This window comes from Ceratotherium simum, chromosome 12, assembly GCF_057802395.1.
Source record: "Ceratotherium simum simum isolate JZ-2026a chromosome 12, ASM5780239v1, whole genome shotgun sequence".
In the NCBI taxonomy this organism is placed as follows: domain Eukaryota; kingdom Metazoa; phylum Chordata; class Mammalia; order Perissodactyla; family Rhinocerotidae; genus Ceratotherium; species Ceratotherium simum.
The window spans coordinates 12635719-12661497 of record NC_141911.1 but is presented as its reverse complement, the minus strand read 5'-3'; the positions used below and the strand labels follow the sequence as shown (position 1 = coordinate 12661497).

The 25779-nt window shown below is 35.3% G+C and overlaps 1 pseudogene; it reads left to right on the top strand.

The window, feature by feature from the left end:
- Positions 1-503: 503 nt before the first annotated feature.
- LOC106802305 (disintegrin and metalloproteinase domain-containing protein 20-like) lies at positions 504-25545 on the top strand (annotated as a pseudogene).
- Positions 25546-25779: the final 234 nt, after the last annotated feature.

The window sequence follows — 25779 nt, the reverse complement described above, 5'->3', positions numbered from 1 at the left end:
CCATGCCAGAGCCTGAGACCACAGGCTAAAGGAACCCCAGCAGCATTAGTAATTCAACCTCTCCCCTTCCCCCAACACTGGTGGGTGATGTCCATGACCTGAGGCTCCAGGAACAAAAGAAGTATCCATGACTCAGCCCCCTCTCTTCCCCCTGTGGCAGTGCCTCTGACTCTGACCCTTCCAGCAGCAGTAGATGCATATAAGACCCTGGGTCCCCAGCAGCAATGGCAGTGCCCATGACCTGAGGTTTCAGAAACTGCACTGGCACTTGAGAGGATCCAGGAACCCCAGTGGTGTTCATGACCCAGGCACCACTTCCCCTGTGGTGGTGGTGGTGTTGTCCACAAACCCACACACCCAGCAGTGGCAATGACACCTGTGAAGCCAGCACCCCCAGCAGCAACGGTGCCAGCATCCTTCAAAAACCTGAGAGCAGCAGCACAAGCAGTGTACATGGCAGGATTGTCTGAGCCTGTGGAGACACTGTGGAGGGCCAGGTAACAATGACAGCAGAGACCATGACCCTGGTACCTCCAGCTGCAGAGATGCTGGCAACTTCAGCCTCCCCACCCATAGCAGCAGTGCCTGCAGACCCAACAAACCTGGACATCACAGAGGTGCCCATGACATTGGTTCTCACCCCATTCTCCCAATCCTTCTACCTCAGTGGGGAAACCCATAACCCAGGTGAGCCCAGAAGCAGAATATTGAAAGATAAAAACTGTCAGCCAAGAATATCCTATCCAGCAAAGTTATCTTTCAAATATGAAGGAAAAATATAGGCTTTCCCAGACAAACAAAAGCTGAGGGAGTTCATCGCTGCTACACCTGCCTTACAAGAAATCTTGAAAATAGCCCTCCTACTTGAAACAAAAAGGCAAAGGTATACAAAGCTTTAAGCAAGGTGATAAATAGACAGACAGAATCAGAAAATTGCAACTCTATATCAGAATAAGTTAGTAAACAATTATAACATAAACACCAATGGAAAAAAAGCATTAAAAATAACTATAACCACTTCAATTTGGTAACAAATTCACAATACACAAGGGGATAATTTGTGACAACAAAAATATAGAAGTGGAAGAGGAAAAGGATGGAACTTGTATAAGCAAATGGAGATAAGATGCTATCAGCAGAAAAAGGACTATCTTGTCTATGAGCTCTTTTATACAAACCTCATGGTAACCACACAAAAAAATTCAGAGCAGAGTCACAAAACATAAAAAAGTGGAAACTGTGAAAAGCATCACAGAAAACCACTAAATTGAAATGGCAGACAGAAATACAAGGAAAAAGAAACAATGGAAATACAGAAAAAACAGAAAACAAAAGATTAAATGGTAGTATTAACCTCTCATGTATCAATAATCTCCCTAAATGGAAATGAATTGAATTCATCAATTAAAAGACACAGAGTGGCTAGATGGATTAAAAAACAAGACCTAACAATATGCTGTCTCCAGGATACCCATCTCAGCTCTACAGACAAACATAGACACAGAGTGAAGGGATGGAAGACAATACTCCAAGCAAATGGCAACCAAAAGAAAACAGGTGTCACTATACTTATATCAGACAAAATAGATTTCAAGCCTAAAGAGATAACAAGAGACAAAGATGGACACTATATAATGATGAAAGGGACATTACCCCAAGAAAATATAACTTATTAATATACATGCACCTAACATGGGAGCACCAAACTGTATAAAACAACTATTAACAGACCTAAAGGGAGAAATTGACAGCAACACAATAATAGTAGGGGAATTTAACATCCCACTTACATCAATGGATGGGTCATCCAGTCAGAAAGTCAACAAGGAAATATTGGTTTTAAATGAAACACTAGACCAGACAGACTTAATAGATACATATAAAACATTCATCCAAAATCAGCAAAATACACATTCTTCTCAAGTGCACATAGAACATTCTCAAAGATAGACCATGCATTGGGAAACAAATCAAGCCTCAATAAATTTAAGAAGATTAACATCCTATCAAGCATCTTTCCAATGACAATGGTATGAGACTAGAAATCAACTACAAGAATAAAAACTGGAAAAACCACAAATATGTGGAGACTAAACAGCATGCTACTGAAAAACTATTGGATCAATGAAGAAATCAAAAGAGAAATCAAAAAATACCTGGAGAAAAATGAAAATGAAAACACAACATACCAAAATCTATGGGATGCAGCAAAAGCAGCACTAAGAGGGAAGTATATAGAACACAGGCCTACCTAAGAAACAAGAAAAATCTCAAATAAACAATCTAACACTACACCTAAAATAACTAGAAAAAGAAATACAAAGGAAGCCCAAAGTCAGTATAGGAAGGAAATAATAAAAATTAGAGTGGAAATAAGTGAAATAAAGACTAAAAAGACAATAGAAAAGATCAATGAAACTAAGAGCTGGTTCCTTCAAAAGATAAATAAAATTGACAAACCCTTAGCTAGACTCGCTAAGAAAAAGAGAGTGAAGGCTCAAATAAATAATATCAGAAGTGAAAGAGGAGAACTTACAACAGATATCACAGAATTACAAAAGATTATAAGAGAATACTATGAGAAGATCTACTACAACAAATTAAAGAACCTATAAGAAATGGATAAATTCTTAGAATCATACAACCTCCCAAAACTGAATCAAGAAGAAATAGAGAATATGAGTAGACCAGTCACAAGAGATTGAAACAATAATCAAAAATCTCCCCCCAAATAAAAGTCCAGGGCCAGACAGCTTCTCTGGTGAATTCTACCAAACATTCAAAGAATATTTAATACCTGTCCTTCTCAAATTCTTCCAAAAAAAGAAGAGGACAGGATGCTTCCTAACTCATTTTATGAAGACAACATTACCCTGATACCAAAACCAGATAAGAACTATACAAAAAAGGAAAATTACAGGCCAATATTGCTGATAAACATAGATGCAAAAATCCTCAACAAAATATTAGAAAATTCAATACAACAATACATTAAAAGGATCATATACCATGATCAAGTGGTGTTTATTCCAGGGATGCAGGAGCGATTTAACATCCACAGTTCAATCAATGTGATACACCACATTAACAAATAGAAGAAAAAAAATCACATGATCATCTCAATAGATGCAGAGAAAGCATTTCTCAAAATTCAACACTCACTTATGATAAAAACTCTGAATAAAATGGGCATAGAAGGAAAGTACCTCAACATAATACAGGCCATATATGACAAACTCTATAGCTAATAGTGAAAAACTGAAAGCTATCCCTCTAAGAACAGGAATAAGACAAGATGACCACTCTTACCACTTGTATTCAACATATCAATGGAAGTCCTAGCCAGAGCAAGCAGTCAAGGAAAAGAAATAAAAGATAAGCAAATTGGAAAGGAAAAAGTAAAACTGTCACTATTTGCAGATGACCTGATTTTATAGATAGAAAATGCTAAAGAATCCACCAAAAAACTATTAATAATTAACAAATTATTAATTACTAACTATTAACAATTAATAATTAACAAATACAGTAAATTTTCAGAGAACAAAATCAACACACAAAAATCGGTTGTGTTTCTATACACTAACAGCGAATTAGCATAGAGAGAAATCAAGAATACAATCTCATTTACAATTGCAACAAAAAGAATAAAATACCTAGGAGTAAATATAACCAAGGAGGTGAAAGACCTGTACAGTGAAAATCATAAGACATTCCTGAAGGAAACTGAAGAAGACATAAAGAAATAGATATTTCATGCTCACAGATTGGAAGAATTACCATAGTTAAAATGTCCATATTGCCTAAAGCAATCTACAGATTCAATGCAATCCCAATCGGAGTTGCAACAACGTTTTTCACAAAATTAGAATAAAGAATCCTAAAATTTATATGGAACAACAAAAGACTCAAAATAGCCAAAGCAATCCTAAAAAAAGAATGAAGCTGGAGGTAACACATTCCCCTGATTTCAAAATATACTACAAAGCTATAGTAATCAAAGCAGCATGGTACTGGCAGAAAAACAGACTCAGATCATTGGAATAGAATGGAGAACCCAGAAATAAAACTACACATCTATGGACAGCTAATTTTTGACAAAGGAGCCAAGAATATTCAATGGAGAACAGAATGTCTCTTTAACAAATGGTGTTGGAAAAACTGGACAGCCACATGCAAAAGAAGGAATGTAAACTGTTATTTTATACCATACACAAAAATTAACTCAAAATGGATTAAAGCCCTTGAATGTAAGACTTGAAACCATAAAACTCCTAGAAGAAAATATAGGCAGTACTCTGTCTGATATTGGTCTTTGCAGTATCTTTTTGAAAATGTCTCCTCAGGCAAGGGAAACAAACAGAGAAAGTAAACAATGGGACTACATCAAAATAAAAAGGTTCTGCATGACAAAGGGGACCATGAACAAAATGAAAAGACAACCTAACAATTTGGGAGAAGATATTTGCAAACTGTATATTTGATAAGGGGTTATTATCCAAAATACATAAAGAACTCAACAACAAACAAACAAACAACCCAATTAAAAAATGGGCAAAGGATCCGAACAGACATTTTTCCAAGGAAGATATACAGATGCCCAACAGGTACATTAAAAAATGTTCAACATCACCAATTATTAGAGAAATGCAAACCAAAACTATAATGACATATCACCTCACATCTGTCAGAATGGCTATAATTAACAAGACAAGAAATATCAAGTGTTGGAGAGCATGTGGAGAAAAGGGAACACCCATGCACTGCTGGTGGGGATGTGAACTGATAAAGCCACTATGGAAAACGGTATGGAGATTTCTCAAACAATTAAGAATAGAAATATCATACGATACAGGTATTCCACTTCTGGATATTTATCCAAAGAATACGAAAACACTAATTGAAAAGATATATGTACCCTTATGTTCAGTGCAGCATTATTCACAATAGCCAGGACTTGGAAGCAACCTAAGTGCCCAACAATGGATGAATGGATGAAGAAGATGTGCAATGTATACATATACACATATAATGCAATACTACTCAGCCACAAAAAAAGATGAAATCTTGCCATTTGCAGCAACATGGATGGACCTTGAGGGTATTAGGCTAAGTGAAATAAGTCAGACAGAGAAATACAGTACCATATGATTTCACTCATATGTGGAAGATAAACAAACACACACATAGATAAGGAGAAGAGACTGGGGGTTATCAGAGAGGAAGAGGGTGGGGGAGAGCAAAAGGAGTAAAGGGGCACATGTGCATGATGATGGATGGCAACTAGACTTTTGGTGGTGAACTTGATGCACTCTATATAGAAGTCTATAAAATAAAATGATGTACACCTGAAGTTACATAATGTTATAAACTAATGTTACCTTAAAAAAAAAAAAGTATCTCTAAACACTTCAAAAAACAAAAAAGAAAGAAAGAAAATAGAAAATTTACCAAAAGTAAGAGTTGGTGTTTTTGAAAAGATAAACAAAACAGACAAACCTTTAGCTGGACTAACCAAGAAGGAAAGAGAGAGAACTCAAATAATAAAATTATAAATGAAAAAGGAGACATTATAACTGATACCATAGAAATACAAAGGATCATAAGAGAGTACTATGAATAATTATACTCGGACATATTGGATAACCCTGAAAAAATGGATAAATTCCTAGAAACATACAACTTACTAAGACTGAATCCTGAAGAAATAGAGTTCTGAACAGAACAGTATCGAGTAAGGAGACTGATTCAGTAATCAAAAAATTGTTCTCAAAGGAAAACTCAGGGCCAAGTGACTTCATGAATTCTACCAAACATTTAAAGAAGAATTAATCAATCCTTCTCAGACTCTTCCAAAAAATTGAAGATGAGGGAACATTTCCAAATTCATTTTATAAGGCCAGCATTATCCTGAAACCAAAGCCAAATAAGGACACCACAAGAAAAGAAAATTACAGACCAATATCCCTGATGAACATAGCTGCAAAATCCTCAAAAAGATACTAGTAAACCATATTTAACAGTACATTAAAAAATTTATACACCATGATCAAGTGAGATTTATCCCTGGATAGCAAGGATGGTTCAATGTACAGAAATCAATAAACATGATATACCATATTAACAAATGAAGGATAAAAATCACATGTTTATCTCAATAGATGCAGAAAAATCATTTGACAAAATTCAACATCTTTCATGATAAAAACTGTCAAAAAATTAGGTATATGAGGAATGCACCTCAACATAATAAAGGCCATATATGACAAGCCCACAGCTCATATCATACTCAATGGCAAAAAGCTGAAAGCTTTTTCTCTGTCATCAGGAACAAGACAAGGGTGCCCACTCTCACCACATCTATTCAACATAATACTGGAAATCCTAGCAAGAACAATTAAACAAGATTAAGAAATAAAATACATCCAAAGTGGAAAGGAAAAAGTAAAATTTTGTCTATTTCCAGAGGACATGATATTATCTATGGAAAATGTTAAAGACTTCACTGAAAAACTGTTAGAACTAGTAAATGAATTCAGTAAAGTTGCAGGATACAAAATCAACATGCAAAAATAGTTGCTCTTCTATACACTAACAGTGAACTATCAGAAAAAGAAATTAAGAAAACAAGCCCATTTAAAATAGCTTTACTTAGGTAAATTTAACTGAGAAAGTGAAAGATCTGTACACTGAAAACTATAAGACGAAAGAAATTGAAGAAGACAAATTAATGAAAAGATATTCTGTGCTCATGAACTGGAAGAATTAATATTGTTAAAATGTCCATAATGCCCAAAGCAATCTATAGATTCAATGTAATCCTGATCAAAATTCCAATGGCATTTTTCACAGAAATAGAACAAACAATCCTAAACCACAAGAGACCCTGAATAGCTAAAGCAATCTTGAGAAAGAACAACAAAGCTGGAGGCATCGTGCTCACTGATTTCAAACCATATTACAAAGCTATAGTAATCAAAACAGTACATATTGGCATAAAAACAGAAACATATATCATTGTAACTGAATGGAAAGCCCAGAAATAAACCCATGTGTATATCGTCAATTAATTTTCAGCAAAAGATCCAAGAATATACAATGGGGAAAGGACAGTCTCTTCAAAATAATGAGAATGGGAAAACTGGACAGCCACATACAAAAGAATGAAATGGAACAACTATCTTATGACATACACAAAAATCAATTCAAAATGGATTAAAGACTGGAATGTAGGGCCGGCCCCGTGGCTTGGTGGTTAAGTGCTCGCGCTCCGATGCTGGTGGCCTGGGTTCGGATCCCGGGCACGCACCGAGGCACCACTTCTCCGTCCATCCTGAGGCCGAGTCCCACATACAGCAACTAGAAGGATGTGCAGCTATGACATACAACTATCTACTGGGGCTTTGGGGGGAAAAAAATAAATAAATAAAATCTTTAAAAAAAAAAAAAAAAAAAAGACTGGAATGTAAGACCTGAAACCATAAAACTTTTAGAAGAAAACATGGGGTAAGCTCCTTGGCATTGGTCTTGGCAATAATTTTTTGATTTGACACCAAAAGCAAAGGCAACAAAAGCAGAATAAACACATGGGATTACATCAAACTAAAAAGCTTCTGTATAGCAGAGGAAACCATTAACAGAATGAAAAGGCAACCTACCAAATGGGAAAAAGTACTTGCAAATCATGTATCTGATAAGTGGTAAGTATCCAAAATATATAAATAAATACAACTCAATAACAAAAAAACCCAAACAATCATCAGGGAAATGCAAATCAAGACCACAATGAGTTTCACCTCACATCTGTTAGAATGGCTATCATCAAAATGACAAGAAATAACAAGGGTTGGATGTAGAGAAAAGGAAACTCTTGTGACTGTTGGTGGGAATGTAAACTGGTGCAGCCACTATGGAAAACACTATGAATGTTCCTCAAAGAATTAAAATAAAACTACCATATCATCTAGCACTTTGATTTCTGGGTATTTATCGGAAGGAAGCAAAAACTCTATGTTGAAGAGAAATCTGCACCGCCATGTCCATTACAGCAAGACATGTAAAGACATGTAAACAACCTAAGTGTCCATCAACAGACGGGTGGATAAAGAAAAGGTGGTATATATACAATAGGATATTATTCAGCCATATAAAAGAGTGAAATCCTGCTATTTGCCACAACATAGACGGATCTTGAGAGAGATTACACTAAAGGAAATGTCAGATAGAGAAAGACAAATACTGAATGATCTCATTTATATGTGGAATAAAAAAAAAAAAAAAACACCTCATAGGTACAGAGAACAGATTGGTGGTTGCCAGAGGTGGGGGGGCGGGGCAGTGAACAGGGTGTAGCCAGTCAAAAATATAAACTTCCAGTTATAAGATTTAAGTTCTAGGGATATAATATATAGCATAGTGATTACAGTTAACAACACTGTATTATATATTTGAAAATTGCTGAGAGTAGATCTTAAAAATTCTCATCAAAAGAAAAAAAAGAACTATGTGTGATGATGGATGTTAACTAAATTTATTGTAGTTATCATTTTATGCAATATATACTTGTTTCAAATCATGATCGTGTACATCTAATACAAATACAATGTTATATGTCAATTATATCTCAATTAAAAAAAAGCTAACCAGATCTAAGCTTTAATCAGATGAAATATCTCACAAGTGTTAATATCTTTTATTAAATTAGAGAAAAGGAGGGGGAAACCTATGGTTTTAAAATGATCTGAAACTAGGAACCAGATTATTCTTATTAGAGGCGTTGGGGAAACGAACCCTGGCAACAAAGATTTCAAATGAGCTCTTTTAAATAAGTCATTCTCTCTAATAGGCAGCCCAATTTTAACTGTGAAAGCTTCTAGTGCATAATCTAAAGGTTGCTTTTCCCCCCAAGAAAGTAATGCTGTACTCTCCGTACTTGTCAAAGCAGGCTTCTGTATAGTGCTTGCGTGGGCTCCTAAACTGTCAATTAATTATCAGACTTTCCAGTTTGTGGTTTCTCTAAAGCTCTTTGCTTCTCACCCACTTTGAACCATTTCTCTGCTCATTAGCAGTAACGATATACTTTCAGAAAGGAAATGATGACCCTCAAGTCAGGCTATCTAGGTATTATTTGCAGGAGTAGTAAAACAGATAACAGAGTGGACAATTGAATCCTAGTTTTCAATGGGGCTCAGAGTCAAGTGTGGATTTGAGTGTTTCCTTAACTTTGCAACATTTTGAAGCATTCTGATCACCTTAAATTGATCAACTTTTATGTATAAAATGTCTAGACCCTACTGTTTTTTCTTTTCAGATAGTCAGGAAGCCCATATTTGGTCTATTGGCCTAAGTTACTTTTCAAAAGCAACTTGTTGAAAAGAATTTGCAGCTAGAGCCAGGGTGACAAGTTGACCTTTGCTGGCTGCAAAGACCTTTGTCATAATAATCAGCTGCTTTCTGGTCTGTAAGAGAAAGTTTCTCTTGGCTTTCATTTATTGTTTCTAATATCAGCTCTGGGTCATTATAAATATTATTCCACAAGTCTGCAAAGAGTCAGGGTTTGAATGATGATGCCCTCGAAATGGCTCAGACCTTAATTTCAGCTGGAAAGTAGGCAAATGTTTTCTCCTGTGCCATATCTTTTGGAGGAAATGTTCGCCATGCTATTTGATAAATTAACTAATAAAACTGATTTTCAGGTGAAAAAAAGAAGGAAGTGAAAAGAGCTTTGTTGAATAATGCTTATGATTGATAGCTGTCTCTTGGAGTTTTGAACCTTTCCTTTACTGCCCAAAAAGACATAAAAAACTTCTTGGACACTCAGTTAATTGGGGGTCCAGCAAGGAGGAAGAATGCTTCCTTGTCTGTTGGCCAAGAATTTCCCTAAGACTTGCTCTACCAAAACCTGCTTTAAATATTTTATTGGATTCTTCCACCAGTATTTAGTCTATTGTTTATTTTTATTCAGTTTTCACATAGCTACAAACATTTGATAGATATCTTTTTCTTTTTTACCGAATATTATATCATAAATATTCTCCCACATCATATAAAATTTTGGAGCATATTTTTTCCAAAGAAATTATAGTTCAGTGGGAGATACAGTACCAATCTACAAAAAGCAACCATAAACAGAATTTAAAATGTACAATACTATAGAGAATAGGATACTTATTGAGAATTTTGATGAGAGATATACTATGGAACCGGCCGAAGTTGGAGATGCTAAAGAATTAACAGGCAGCCGTTACTCAGAGACAGGTTATCATTTATGATCCATGTCTTAATCTCTCAACATTTTTCAGAGAATATCCAACTAATCAAACTCATTTTCTTTTATGACTTCAGCCTTTGTGCTCAAGGGCTGATTGCCCATCGGTCCATTCTCCCAACAAATTTAAAGGCAAAACTGTTTTTAGATTGCATCTTTTCTCTTTTTCCACTCTTATAAAACTTGTTTTGCATTTTCTCATTGTAATAGCTTAATGGTTATTTTCCATCATATAGGAGAGTAAATTTGCATGAGGATATCAACAAAATATCTTTCAGTATTCTTTGACATATATCTGGAGTTTTCACTAAGATACTACACAACAAAAATGTGCCGCCCATCCATGAACCTCGGCACTCTCAGATTGCTTAAATCCTTGGGGCACTATCCTTAATTCCTCCTGTAATTAGTGTGGTGGTCAGGGTCTTTCATTTTCTTGCCTGCTAAATCTGTTTCTCGTCCAAGATCATTTTTGGTTCTGATTTTGACGGGCATATGGACAATTATTTGCCTTTATTGCCTTACTCTGATTTTTAATTTTATGGCTCATTTCTTTAGTGATTTCTGTTGGGTGGAAGAAAATATGTTCTCTTTCAAGTGGCAGATGACTGATAATTTGGATTTTTATTCTTATTTGTTTATCTGTTTTTATCTTTCTTTAGGGTTTGGTATTCCCTGATATTTCAGTCCCAAGTTTTGAGAAGCCGTTAGTCTCTTGGTTAGAGCCATCCATGTTGCTATCTTCTTCTACCTCCCCACATCTCAGTATTTTTCATCTGTACGCATTATGGGTCAGATAGTTGTCAATATCTACAAAAACAGAATTCTTCTACTGAAGTTGATACTTAAATAAAATGGCCCCTTATGGTAACTTTTGAATGTAGTTTAGTGATATGCTTAAAAGAGATTTAGAATAAAAAAAAATTCTTAGCAGAGAATGGTCACCGTCTTTCGATTAGTGTGCCAAATTTGCAAAACAAATAATAGCAATACTATCACTTCAAGACTCTTGAAATAAGCTTAAAGAAAGCAGAGCAAGGAAATGTATTTCATAAGAAGTGTGTTAGTTATCTATTGCTGCATAACAAATTACCACAAATCTAGTGGCTTAAAACAACATTTGTAGTAAAACTATTCTGTATTATACTGTAATGGTGGACACAAATTATTATACATTTGTCAAAACCCACCCAATATACAGCACAAAGAGTGAAGCCTAGTGTAACCTATGGATTTTGGTTAATAATAATATATCAATATTGGCTCAGCAATTGTATCAAATGTACCACACTCTTGCAAGATATAAATGATAGGAGAAACTGAAGGAGGGGCAGTGAGAGGCGATATGGAAACTCTGTACTTTGTGCTCACTTTTTTGTAAACCTAAAACTGATCTAAAAATAAAATCTATTAATTAACACACGTACACATTTATTGTCTCACAGTAGTAGATTAAGCATTTGGGGACAGTTTAGATGGATTCTTTGCCCAGGGTCTCACAGACTATAATGAAGGTATTGGCTGGGCTGCATTCCCATCTAGAGGCTCACTTAGGTAAAAATATGCCTCCAAGTTTGTTCATATTGTTGGCAGAATTCATTTGCTTGTGACTGTATGACTGAGGGTCCTGTCTTCTGTTAGCTGGAAGCCACTCACAGTTTCCTGCCGTGTGGCCTTTTACATAAGTAGTTCATGACCTGGCTCTTTGCTTCTTTAAATCCAGCATTAGAATCTCTCATCCCAACCTGCTAAAACAGTCTTATAAAAAGATATTAAATCATGGATTGAGAGTTCATCACCTTGGCATATAATGTAATCCAGTGCAGGGAGTGACATCCCACTGCTTTTGCCATATTCTGTTGAGTAGAAGCAAGTCACAAGCTCCACTCACGCTCAGAGAAAGAGGATTATATAAAAGTGTGACTCAGTAGGGGTCACCACAGTGTGTGTGCAACACAAATTACACATCTAAGTAAAAAGTGGTGGCGTTCAACAGCTATATGGAAGCATGTTAATAATTTCTCAAATGTTAAGTTCAGACAATTTTAGAACTGATAGGGCCGCCCCAGTGGCATAGCCATTAAGCGCTCGTGCTCCACTGTGGCGACCTGGAATTCGAAGGTTCGGATCCCGGGCGCCCACTGACGCACTGTTTGTCAAGCCATGCTGTGGCAGCGTGCCATATAAAGCAGAGGAAGATGGGCACGGATGTTAGCTCAGGGCCAATCTTCCTCAGAAAAAAAGAGGAGGATTGGCATTGGATGTTAGCTCAGAGCTAATCTTCCTCACAAAAAAAAAAAAGAACTGATAAAAATATCATCTTTAGGGCCAGCCCGGTGGCGTAAGCTGTTAAGTGCACGCGCTCCGCTGCAGTGGCCTGGGGTTCGCCGGTTCGGATCCCGGGCGTTCACTGATGCACTGCTTGGCAAGCCACGCTGTGGCTGTGTCCCATATAAAGTGGAGGAAGATGGGCACGGATGTTAGCCCAGGGCCAGTCTTCCTCAGCAAAAAAAAAGAGGAGGATTGGCAGATGTTAGCTCAGGGCTGATCTCCTCACACACACACACACACACAAAATCAACTTTATTATTGTGAAATAGACATTGGAATGATTGTCCTGCAGTATATAGAAGAGATAAAATTATCAGATTTTTACCAGTGATTTTCTCTGAAATATCAATTGGTGCTTAATAATATCTTTTTGTTCTTCAATCAACATTCTGTTTCCACTTTAAATTTGGTGCTCTATAACATTTGGCGAATTTAACTTGCCAAAGATTTAATAAAACTTTTCTGTTTGGGAATTTAAATAATTTTTCAAAAAATAAATTTAATCTCCATAATATTTGTATTTCTATAGGGAATAAATATATTCTAGAAATTTTCTTGAAATTCATGGATAAAGTGTTTTGACTGTTTTATAGAAACTAATAAGCTCTGTACCTATCTATTTACAAGAAGGAAACTCAGGAATTTCTGGAAAAATGTTTGTGCTTTAAACGTGCTTCTTTTTTAAAAAAAATTCTTATAGCAGCTGGAACTTAATAGGCAAAGAGTGATTTAGTTCTGAGTTACATTAATCACCTTGGTTCCTGGATTATAAATAGAAACAAAGGAATTAATAGGAAATTTAGGATTTGTAAGCACAGTAAAAATTAAATATTTTATACATATTTGTATTTAAAAAGCTAATGCAATATGCCTAATAAAGATTGTCTTTGGTAAAATTAGACTTATTTATTAATTTGGTTTAAAGTCCATTAAATGTTCTCTCTCTCATTTTATCAGTGTGCAAATATAAACTTAACATAATAGCCTAGTTTATGCAATCCTTTGTTTTATTTTTCTCTTTAAAACTCTAAATAATTTAAATATTCTAATTTTATTCAAATGATTTTCCTGGTTAGATAAGATAATACCACTTTATTTGGTATTCTAAAATTGTAAAATTGTATGTTCAACTACATTAAATTATAACTAGAAATATCTTGGTAAAAACTATAAATATTTATAATGCTGCAGATAATGAATGCTCAATTATCTCAATCCTATTCCCACAAAGTTATCCTAAAGATTTTTTCCCTTCATCTTAGGAAAGATGAGATACTAAAATAACTATATAAATTTGTTATTCGCGGGCCGGCCCTGTGGCTTAGCAGTTAAGTGAGCGTGCTCCGCTGCTGGCGGCTCCAGTTTGGATCCCGGGCGCGCACAGACGCGCCGCTTCTCCGGCCATGCTGAGGCCGCGTCCCACATACAGCAACTAGAAGGATGTGCAGCTATGACACACAACTATCTACTGGGGCTTTGGGGGAAAAATAAATAAATAAAATTATAAAAATAAATAAATATATAAATAAATTTGTTATTCGCTATATTTTATAAGTGTAAATTTTGTGACTGTCTGATAGCTGTTCCATCTCCAACTCTTCATATCTTAACTCTAAGATATTTTTAGTTATGGCTAGTATCGCAAATATAATCAAGTTTACTTTAAATATACTTTCATTTCTAGATACTTTATTATAAAATATTTTGTTAATCAAAGCTCATTTTTTCAGCCCTGATACAAGCCCGTGACCTTGCAAAAGTTTTATAAGTTAACATGTCTACTAATAGCAGATAAGCTGTTGTATTTATTCATGATTTCTACATACTATAAAAATCAAAGTTTTTTTTTTTAACAATTTATTCGGGTATTCCATGTAAAGGAATGGCTCCATGTTACCATCATGGCAGCCTCGCAGTTACATATTCTCATAGTCCACATAAACATAGCTGGTTCTAAACCTTAGAACAACTGTTATCCTCTCACAACATGAGAGCATGAGAGGCTGTGAGGACCTACCAGAAAGCCACTTTCTACCTGCCTCCGTGTCTTCCCAAGAGGCTGTCACGAGAGTTTTTCCTCACCTTCCAGGTTCTGAGGAGGTATGGCCTTCTGTATCACCTTCCTGTTTAAGATACATCTGTAGCCTATAAAAGTACTTAGCTTCACTGTGAAATCAATTCCTCAGCCTTTTTTTGTTTCCATGTCATTCTGTGGAAAAGGATTGACAGCTGGCACATTTGCCACCTTTGCTTTTGTTGTCTATATAAATAATAAACTGTGTGAATCAAACAAAAGTTCATTGTTTCTTTATCAGTGAAATATGTCAGCCTTGCTTTACACTTCAATCAATATCTACTCACTGGAGATAAAGTAGTATTCTAAGTAAGTTTATACTAAAGAAAATGTCCTGTGTATAATACAAAATAGAAAGGTCTGACTAGTTTAACTACAATTAATGCCATGGGGACAGTGGTTCACTATGATTTTTAAATAAAACATTTATTTATATAAAAAAGACATCAAACTGACATCACAAATTTGAATGACACCAACTATCTCAAACTTTCTTATAATACTAGATGTTGCCCCAGTACATCTTCAAACCTTTAGTATTTCTGCAACAAAGAAAAACCTAAGTGACAGAATTAATTACCTCAAACATTACAAATATAATGTAAGGAAATTTTTCCCCAACAGAGTTTGGATACCTAATTTAGCCATGTGTGTAATTTTTGTAACTCAGATGAAATTCAATAGAGCAAAGCTCTGATCCTTACCACAAGGACCACTAACATTTACAAATAAATTTTAATCTGTTGCTTCAGATTTTAAAGACTTTAATTTTTATTTTGTTTTACAATTTTAATTGGATTAAAACTTTCCCTTGACAAAATGCTAATGTTTTAACTCTTGCCCTCTCCCCACCAAAAATTATCATTGTGTTTTCCAACCTGGGGAATATCTTTCATATTCTCAGGAGAGAAAAAAGAACCTCACTTTATGGGCAAAATACTTATGAGAACGTGGAAAATAATCTCATCAAATAGAAACTTCAAGGTCTACATTTTCCCCCATACTTCTGGGAAGATAAATAAAAGAGTATTTTAAATTCTCTGGTATTCAGTGGTATTAAATTAAATTCAGTGGTATTTTAAATTCAAAACTATCCAAGTTTCAAAAGAGCTAAGTCATCCTTGATCTAAAGTTCTATTACTATCTGTAATGAAAAAAGCAATCAACACTTGAAAAATCTCCATAAATGCTTGCTAATATGAAATTGTTGGAAAAAGACTCAAATTTTTGGTTTGATTTTTCCTGTGACAGATCCCACCTTGTGACAGATCTTGTCATATACTGTCAGAAAACCAGAACATTGTCCATAGCTATACACTCAAGGGATAAGGTTTCATTTCCAAAGGGAATTATATCACTGGATGCAACTCCATATTATACGTAACTATGAGATTAAATAAATACATTGAAAGAGACATCAAAAAATGTCAGGCTCAGTTAGAATTGTGCCTAAAATTACTATTACACTTATTCTTAGTGATAAATACTGTTTTAAACTCCAGGACATACACCAATCAATTCACATTTCTTTATGAGATTGTGTTTCCAATCATAAAACAGGGACACCCAGTCCCATTGGAGATCTGAGGCAGAGACACACTGAAATGTGCCCAGAACTCAATGACGTTGAGAGTAAATAGCTTCCTTCAAAAATTCTATGGATCAAAAAAAGGTGATACCTGATGTAGATTTTTTGTTTTCAAGATCTTTGGACAAAGATGTATGATCTGGACAATGGATTTCCATAGGAAATGGATTTATATCTTCTTTTCCCTAGCTTATCTTTTATTTCATTCTCATCCTTTTTGGACTACTTTCAATTTTGTTAACTCTTTTAATTTTCTAATTTGCCTTTCTCTGATATAGAATGTTTGCCATTTTATTCCATCTGTTGGATTTATCTGGCCCCCAAACCTTCTAAAATATTATTAATCTGGAAACTTCCACATGCTTTGGGTAGACACTAAGCCTCTAAAAATTATCTCATGACTAATATTTCTCAAATCCTTAAAAAAACCCAAAAGATATCAGAAAATAAAGTGATAAGAGACTAATTATAGAAATTATAGAAATCAGAGCCCAACTATTTTCTCAGGAAACATACAAAACCATTTCATGACTTGTTTAACTTCCCCCAGATTAATTTTTTTCTCTATAATCAGACCATTTAAATATAGATAATTGATTCTTACTGTAACCATAAGCAAACATTTTTATTTGTTCCATGTAAACCTCCTCCAATATACTCCTTAACTAATCAAATGGACTTCCTGTGTTTATCATATGAAAATGTGCTTTGTATATGGACAGGTGGTTTTTTAAAGTACTTAAGTAATCCCCTCAGTTGCTCACATTTTAAGAGCCAAATATAATTAATTATCAGGAGTGATCCAAGACACTAGATTTTACCTCTATGTTTCAGAGTTTTACTCTGGTGCAAAGTTCCTAAACTAAAATATGGGATACACAATTTCTGTGATGCTCTCAAATAAACGAAACAACTTAAACTTTAGAGACTCAACAAACAAATATAAAACCAATGGCTAAAACAGTCTTAAATATATGAATAGTTCTCAACTATTTATTGGTCACCAAGACAAAATCCATATGTTACCTAATACTGTTACCAAACACAAACACAGGTTCATTTACCTGATAGGCAGCAAAGCTAATGACCAAAACCTCCGGCTTGTAGGAAGAAAAGAGCTTTATTTTCGAAAGGCAGCCAGACGAGGAGATGGGAGTAAAAAACTCAAATCCATCTCCTTGAAGTGAAAAAGGTAGGGGTTTTTCTGGAGTTTCAGGTAGGGAAGGGGCAGCATGTGCTAGGGTTTTAGGTAGGGGAGCATGTGGCCTTGCTGGCTGGCACCTTCCCACCAGGTTTATCTTGAGTCTCTGGGGTCATCTTCAGCCTGTGTTTGGCCTTGTAAGATTGAATCCCTTTTCTCCCTGACTGTCTGGACCTTGACTTTCTGGGAAAAATGATTCACTCATAACAAAAAGATATGGTTAGTTTTAGTAGCTGAGTATGTGCATGCACAGCTGCAGGTAGCAGAACTTATCTCAAATGTTTTCTCTCTTTTTTTTTCTCTCACCCAGGGAAAATTTTAACACATTTGTTCTCGGTTTCAATACATCTTTTATACCTGGGTAAAGACTTGTAAACAAGGTGAAATAAACAATCAATTATGAAAAGAAAATCACACAGCCAAATAAAGTTAGGCAAGTTAATCCTTAGTCTTATTCTTCTAATTAAGACTAGAGCACATAGAAAATCGAGTAGGGCCAAATTTTTCTCATTACGCATGTTGACAGTCTCATAAATTTACCCCTCCTACCCATCTAATAGCTAGGTAGTTGAGTGTTACTACAGAGCCATTAAATTAAGCCAAAGAGATAAAAAAAAAATCATGGTCAAATTTTGTCCTTTAGGAACTAGTGGTGACCAAAGCTGTGGAAAATGGGAAAGTCCAATGAGGGAAAAGGTACCGGCCTGTACTTACTAAGATGGACGGGTAACAAAAAGACACTGGCCAATTAAACTTGCAGACAACACCAGAGAAAACCTCCTTTTGGTCCCACAGCTAAACTCTCAAAGGTAATAAATAACTAAACTTGTTTCCATGGTTCATCCCACCCAACTTGCTAAATGTAGACATCCCAGATTAGCATTTTTTAACTGCTAGCTAGTCAATTTACTTATTACATTTATTCTCTTGCTATATGTTTTTCCACCTCTCTCTTCTACTAAATTTTACTTTTGTTCTTTTTTGCTGACAATTCAATACTGTTCTCCCTCAGAGATGAAGCAGATTTGCATGCAGATATTTAATATCTTTGAGATATCCTTTGATACTAAAACGAGATTTATAGATGATTTTGATGTCTGGTTTCTTTATAGAAGGTTTTATAGTGGGGGAAAAGTTTTCCTGGAAATTCAAGTGTTCTATAATATGATTCAATATTAAGGAAATAATCTGGGAACAGAAGAATAGTGTGAGCAGAAGTACTGCAACTGAAGTGTTTAAACTGTGTGTAGGAAGCACACAGGATGAGGGTAAGGAAGCCAGGTGGATTTCTTCATATTGAAGAGAAATTAGAAATAAAGCTTGGATGGAGGTGGTGAAGCCACACCGGGAGGAACTTTAGCCAGTTCTCATTGTGTATAGAATTTAGAAAGCCTTGCTGCTAAGCAGCTATATCTAGAAGTTAATCAAAAGAGAGACAAAGGGGAAGGGATTTATATTTCCCTTTGCCTTTCCCTGAGGTCTCAAAAATAAATCTTTGTTCACAAAGATGGGTGGTACAAACTATTAGTGGGGCCATAGTTAGAAAGGATCACGAAAACTACTAATTTTTTTGCTAGTAAGTCATTGAAGAAGTTTAGCTGCAAAGCAGAGAAGCACCCAGTATTTTTGCGTGCATGAATACACGCACAAACAAATGCACAGACACAGGGTTCTTTCTTGCTGCGTATTCACATATTATTGAGGATCCATGCCCTTTAATATATCATTTCTGTTAAATTTTGTTTTGTTGAGATATACAAAAAATATGTTTTTAATAGGTTGTTACAGTTTAGAAAACACTAATTTGGATTATGAATGAGAAATAGAGTTTATATGGAAAACCCTAAAAAATCCACCAAAAAATTATTAGGAATAATAAATGAATACAGTACACTTGCAGGGTACAAAATCAACATACAAAAATCGGTTGCATTTCTGTACATTAACAATGAAATAGCAGAAAGAGAAATTAAGAATACAATCCCATTTACAATCATAAGAAAATAAAATAGAATACCTAGGAATTAATTTAACTGAAGAGGTGAAAGACCTGTAACTGAAAACTATAAAACATTGTTGAAAGAAATCGAAGAAGATGCAAAGAAATGGAAAGATATTCTATGCTCATAGATTGGAAGAATTAACATAGTTAAAATATCCATATTTCCTAAAACAATCTATAGATTCAATGCAATCCCTATCAAAGTCGCAACAACATTTTTTATGGATATAGAACAAAGAATCCTAAAATTTACATGGAATAACAAAAGACCCCAAATAGCCAAGGGAATCCTGAGGGAAAATAACAAAGCTGGAGGTGTCACACTCCTTGATTTAAAAATATACTACAAATCTATAGTAATCAAAACAGTATGGTATTAGCACAAAAACAGAAACACAGATCAATGGAACAGAATGGAGAGCCCAGAAATAAACTCACGCATCTGTGGATGCTAATTTTTGAAAGAGTAGCCAAAAATATACAATGGAGAAAGAAAAGTCTTTTCAATAAATGGTATTGGGAAAACTGGACAGCCATGCAAAAGAAGGAAGGTAGATCATTATCTTACACCATACACAAAAATTAATTCGAAATGGATTATAGGTTTGAATGTAAGAGCTGAAACCATAAAACTCCTAGAAGAAAACAGAGGTAGTATGCTCTTTGGCTGTTGAATACCATGTCTCACCATGCAAGGGAAACAAACAAACAAAATAGACAACTGGCACTACATCAAACTAAAAAGCTTCTGCACAGCAAAGGAAACCATCAACGAAATGAAAAGACAACCTAACAACTGGGAGAAGATATTTGAAAACCATATATCTGATAAAGAGTTAATACCCAAAATATATAAAGAATTCACACAGCTCAACAATGAAAAAACAAACAATGGATCAAAAAATGAGCAAAAGATCTGAACAGACATTTTTTCAAAGAAGATATACAGATAGCTAACAGATAAATGAAAAGATGGTCATCATTGGTAATTATTAAGGAATTGCAAATGAAAACTATTATAGGATATCACCTCACACCCATCAGAATGGCTATAATTAACAAGACAAGAAATAACAAGTATTAGAGAGGATGTGGAGAAAAGGGAACCCTCATACACTGCTGGTGGGAATGTAAACTGGTGCAGTCACTATAGAAAACAGTATGAAGATTCCTCAAAAAATTAAGAATGCAACTACCATATGATCCAGCCATTCCACTTCTGGATATTTATCCAAAGAACGAGACAACACTAAGTCAAAAAGATATTTGCACCCCTATGTTCACTGAAGCATTATTCAAAATAGCTAAGACTTGGAAACAACCTAAGTGCCCATCAATGGATGAATGGATAAAGAAAATGTGGTATAAATACACAATGGACTACTACTCAGGTGTAAAAAAGATGAAATCTTGTCATTTGTGACAACATGAATGGACCTTGAGGGTATTAGGCTAAGTGAAATAAATCAGATGGAGAAAGTCAAATACTGTATGATTTCACTCATAAGTGGAAGATAAAAACAACAACAACAAACAAACACATAGATACAGAGATTAGATTGGTGGTTACCAGAGGGAAAGAAGGGAGGGAGGAGAGCAAAAGGGGTAATAGGGCACATGTGTATGGAGATGGATAGTAAATAGTCTTTGGGTGGTGAACATGATGTTGTCTACACATAAATGGAAATATAATAATGTACACTCGAAATTTATATAATGTTATAAACGAATGTTACCTCAGTAAAATAATATAAAATCACAATTCATTTAAAAAAAAGAAAACACTGATTTAGGCTATGAATGAGAGGAAGAGGTAGTAATTAAGCTACAGATATTGATAAATTTGAAAAAACCATGGGAAGGAGAAGAAAGTATTTATACAAGATGCATAGAAAGTTTGACAATGTAATTTGAAGTCACTATACTATTAGTGGCATCATTACACTTATTAATGAAAATGTTATTTTCTTTGAGGAGGTTTGGTCTCTGGAGTCATCAAATACTATAATGTAATGAGGACAAAGATATTCTGGCTCAAAATTTCTTTGGCATCTCTTCTCCTCTTATTACCTGATCCCAAAATGAGGTCTAAGGAATAAATTCTAATAAAGATTTATGTAGGTTTAGTTCATTCTCAACAGTGCAATATTATTCATTAATGATCACTGTCCATCACAATATTCCACCCTCTACAGCAAGTATGGAGCAAATATATATCAATAGAGACATAAAGACCTAATTAGGATATTGAAATTTTACTCACAATTTAGAGATGCTTGTCCTCAGAGGTCTCATCTAGTGATCTTGAGTTATTTTTGTGTGTTCTTGGCATTTCATGAAATGTGGTGCTTATCCATTAGTACTTGGAAAGTACCCACGTAAACCAGGTGCTCTTGTCACCTTAATGATGGGGATAATGTTTAGCTTGAAACAAGTCTATTCCTCCTATCTGCAACCTGATAGCAAAGTTTAACACAAATATCAAATCCTGTATTAAATAAGGGTAATGAGGAATTCTTGGTTTAACCGTTTAAACTACCATGATTGAAAGTCAACAATAACAACTTGTGAAAACAAAAACAATGTAGAATTTGTTCTGTGCCCATTGCTCTGTGCATTGATGAAGAAATCTAGAAATTCAGAAAGCTTAGAAACTTGTGAACAACAAAGGACAAAGTATTAAAGTTTAAGAGTGTTTGAAATAAACATCTGTTCATAACTTCAACATTTAGGCTAGGGTGTCAGAGTATCTCATTCCAATTCTGATTGTGTTTCTTCCTTTTAAGCATCCTTCTAAATATAGTCTGCTATTTTTCCCAGTAGTGTTAGCAGTTTGTTGTAGCAGTGAAAGGATCAATTCAGTCTGGGTTGAGGAGTTGGGCAAATTGTGTTCAAATTAATGAACTCTAGAGCAAGGCTACCTAAGGATGGAAGGGAAAATAATGTGTTACTGAAAAATAAAATAGAAAGAACAGTTGAGTTCTCTATGAATTTGAGGAGTAAGTTTAGATTAAGAATAAAAATTGTGGTAAACTATTTGAGATGTAAGAGCTAGGATGGTTGAGAGTGATAATACAATACAGGTCATGGCCACAGGTTGATGGCTAAAGATCACTGAAGGTGAGTTGTAATGGTAAAATAAACTGAATGTTGTATAGTTTGCCTACATAGTGGCTAAACACAGTTAGGATGTGGATATATTGGGGGAGAAGAAATTTATAAATCAGACATCAAATTCTTTGAGGTTTGTGCAGGATTGATTTGGGAGTTGGTATAAGAATAAGAAAGAAACATAAATGGTGATTTAATGAGATGGTTACCAGTTTAGTGGTTGGAAGTGGCTTTGGTAAACAAAGAAAATTGTGACCAAATATCTGCTCTGCCTGGCACATGGAGATTCTGACAATGGAAATCTTCCCCTCTGCAGGGCTTCACCTTGTTGAGATAAGTTTCAGTAGAATTCAACAGGAATAAGGAGCTCTCCATGAACAAGTGTGAATACAGAGACAATTGTTGCTTTTCATGAAAGAAAATGACAGGAAAATGATTGAAGAGAGAGAGGAGATCAAGGAACACTGAATAAAGGTGGAAGAAGAAGTAAGCAGAGATGGATAAAGCATCTCGGGGATGATAGGTGCTGAATCAGGCATCTTTCATTTTTATATTACCTACTATGGGAAGTGATATTTGATCAGTTTGTTTTAGATCTCTCATAGCAGACTTCACTCTCCTCTGTTTCTTTTTTCAACTAGGCCAGAGGTTCTTAATGTCATTACCTTAAATAATCTCATTATCTTTATAACTTGATAAAGACTGTGGATCCTCTCACTAGAAAAATAAAACAGGCACATTATATGTAAAATATTGGATGCAATTTTACAAGCCCTTCAAGTCTTTTCATACTCCAACTACTCTACTCAAATTTGTGTGATGGGCCATTAACTTATTTAGGCTTGTATCATTCATTTATGTTTCCCAAGTGTGTAGAAGTATCTGCATCATTATGTGGTTTTATTAATTCTTTAATGAAGAAAGTAACGAGTATTCCAGCTGATGCTGTGCTAGTACCAGAGTTCTCATTTTCACAAATATGAGATAAATACGTTTGAAGGCCTATTTCTGAAGTTGGTTACTTTGCAATTGTAAAAATGCCAGAGATTATAAGGCCTTTGCCTCCAAAAAACAACCCTACCTTCCCCAAAGTTTTCTTTCCTCTCTTTTGTACTCATTAATTTCTTCTTTACTTCTGAAGCCACTTCCTTCTGTCCTCTGTATCCCTCAACCTCCAACTATTATTTCCTAACAATTCAATTTCCTTTACATGTCATATGACCACAGATTTTGAAAAATGTTATTTTTATTAAGAATAATATCAATTATAAACACATTTTGAGTAACATACATCTATCATCTGAAAATATTTCCCCCTCAAATTCTACCATTGTTTATTGAACTGAACTAGGCATACAGTGGCTACTAGTATTTGACACAATGCAATTGACACTTTGCAATTTGACAGGACTAGAAGAAGGGAATAACACTGGAAAAAGACAAGTAAATAAATAATTGTGCTATAGGGAAGTATATGTGGACTACCATGAAAGATTTTGTAATATGACATATGAGTGTTTCTTATATATGTCTCTTGAATAGTATGAGCAAATAATTTATCATTTGAAATTAAAAGGAAGAACTATTAATGTTTATGTCAACGTATACAAATTGAAAGTCCCCCAGCAAACCAAGATATATGTTCATCTTTCCCCCTAGACCCTTTTGTTTTAAATATTTATTGTGGAAATGGTCATACATGTTCATTTATTTAGAGAGCAATATAATGAATCCATATGTGCACATGAGGCAGGTTCAATAATTATCAACGTATGGTCAATCACCATTCTTTCGTACTCTCCCAATCTCATTCAGCTTTACTAGTATTAAGAGCAAATCCAAGGCAGTATATTGAGTCATGTCTTGAGCCAAACTCTAATCACTTTTATCTCACACCCTTCTCACTCTTTCCCATTCCTGTCTGCTTGTAACCACCCTCATTCCCACATTTCTTTTAATTGTTACAGTGCTGCTTCTCTGATGGTTCAATCTGCCAAAAGATATATCCTTAAAGGTCAGTGCTGCATATAGCCAGCTCAGAGAGAGGAGACAGAACAGTGATGCTTCCTGCTCTGTCCTCTCTGGCTCTCTTCAGTGGCTTCATATGGTGGCTCCATAATGGCTGTGGGTGAGGCCCTGGTGCATGTGAGGATCACCGTCCTGCTGTTCTGGCTGAGGGTGTTTCTGTTCCTCTCTGGATGGTCCCAGGTTGGGCTCTCTCAAAGCCGTGGTCCCTCAGAAGTGGTGATTCCCTTAAGGGTAACAGGTACTGACAGAGGCATGAAGCCTTTAGGCTGGCTCTCTTACAGCCTGCATTTTGGGGGCCAGTAAGTCGTTCTCCACGAGAAGGTCAGGAAACTTTTGTTGTCCAGACATGTCCCAGTGTTCACCTGCACAGACCAGGGTGTTTTCTTTGAGGATCAGCTGTTTGTCCAGAACGACTGCTACTACATTATGTGGAGGGAGACCGTGAATCCCTGGTTGCCCTCAGTACCTATTTTGGGGGCTTTTGTGGAGTATTACAGACAAATGACATTGTTTATGAAATTGAGCCCAAAAGGCTTTCTACCGCATTTAAACATCCGGTATATAGATGGACAGTAAAGAGACAAAATTCCTACCCACAAAATGTGGCTTAAAAGAAGAAATAACACAACAGTTGAAGTTTCAAGAGAATGATAATTTCATTCTGAAACATAGCTCTTATGAGGAATGATGGACCCACGTGTATTTTGTTGAAATGACAGTGGTAGCAGGCCACAATCAATTCTTTCATTCAGAAAGTAATATCTCAAAGGTACAGGAGTAAATCTGCATTGTTGCCAATCTAGTAGATTCTTATTTTGATTCACTGGCAACTGATGTGGTTTTATTTGGGTTTGCAAACTGGAATCAAGAAAATCCCATGCAAACAGATGACAAAGATCAGCTACTGAAGGAAGGTTTGCTCCTGGAAGATAATCAGCTTTAATTTCTGCCTACATCATGATGTTGCCCATCTTTTTATAAATAAATATTTTAACATTACTCTTGGTATCACTTATGTGCAGGAATATGTAAGTATCAGGTTGATCGTGCATTTGAAAGTTTCAGAGAGATCAATTTGAGAGATTTTGCATTCATTGTGACTCATGAACTCAACCATAATTTGGTGAATGTGAAAGATGGCACAGAGTGTGGTCCAATCATGATATTGGTGAAGTGA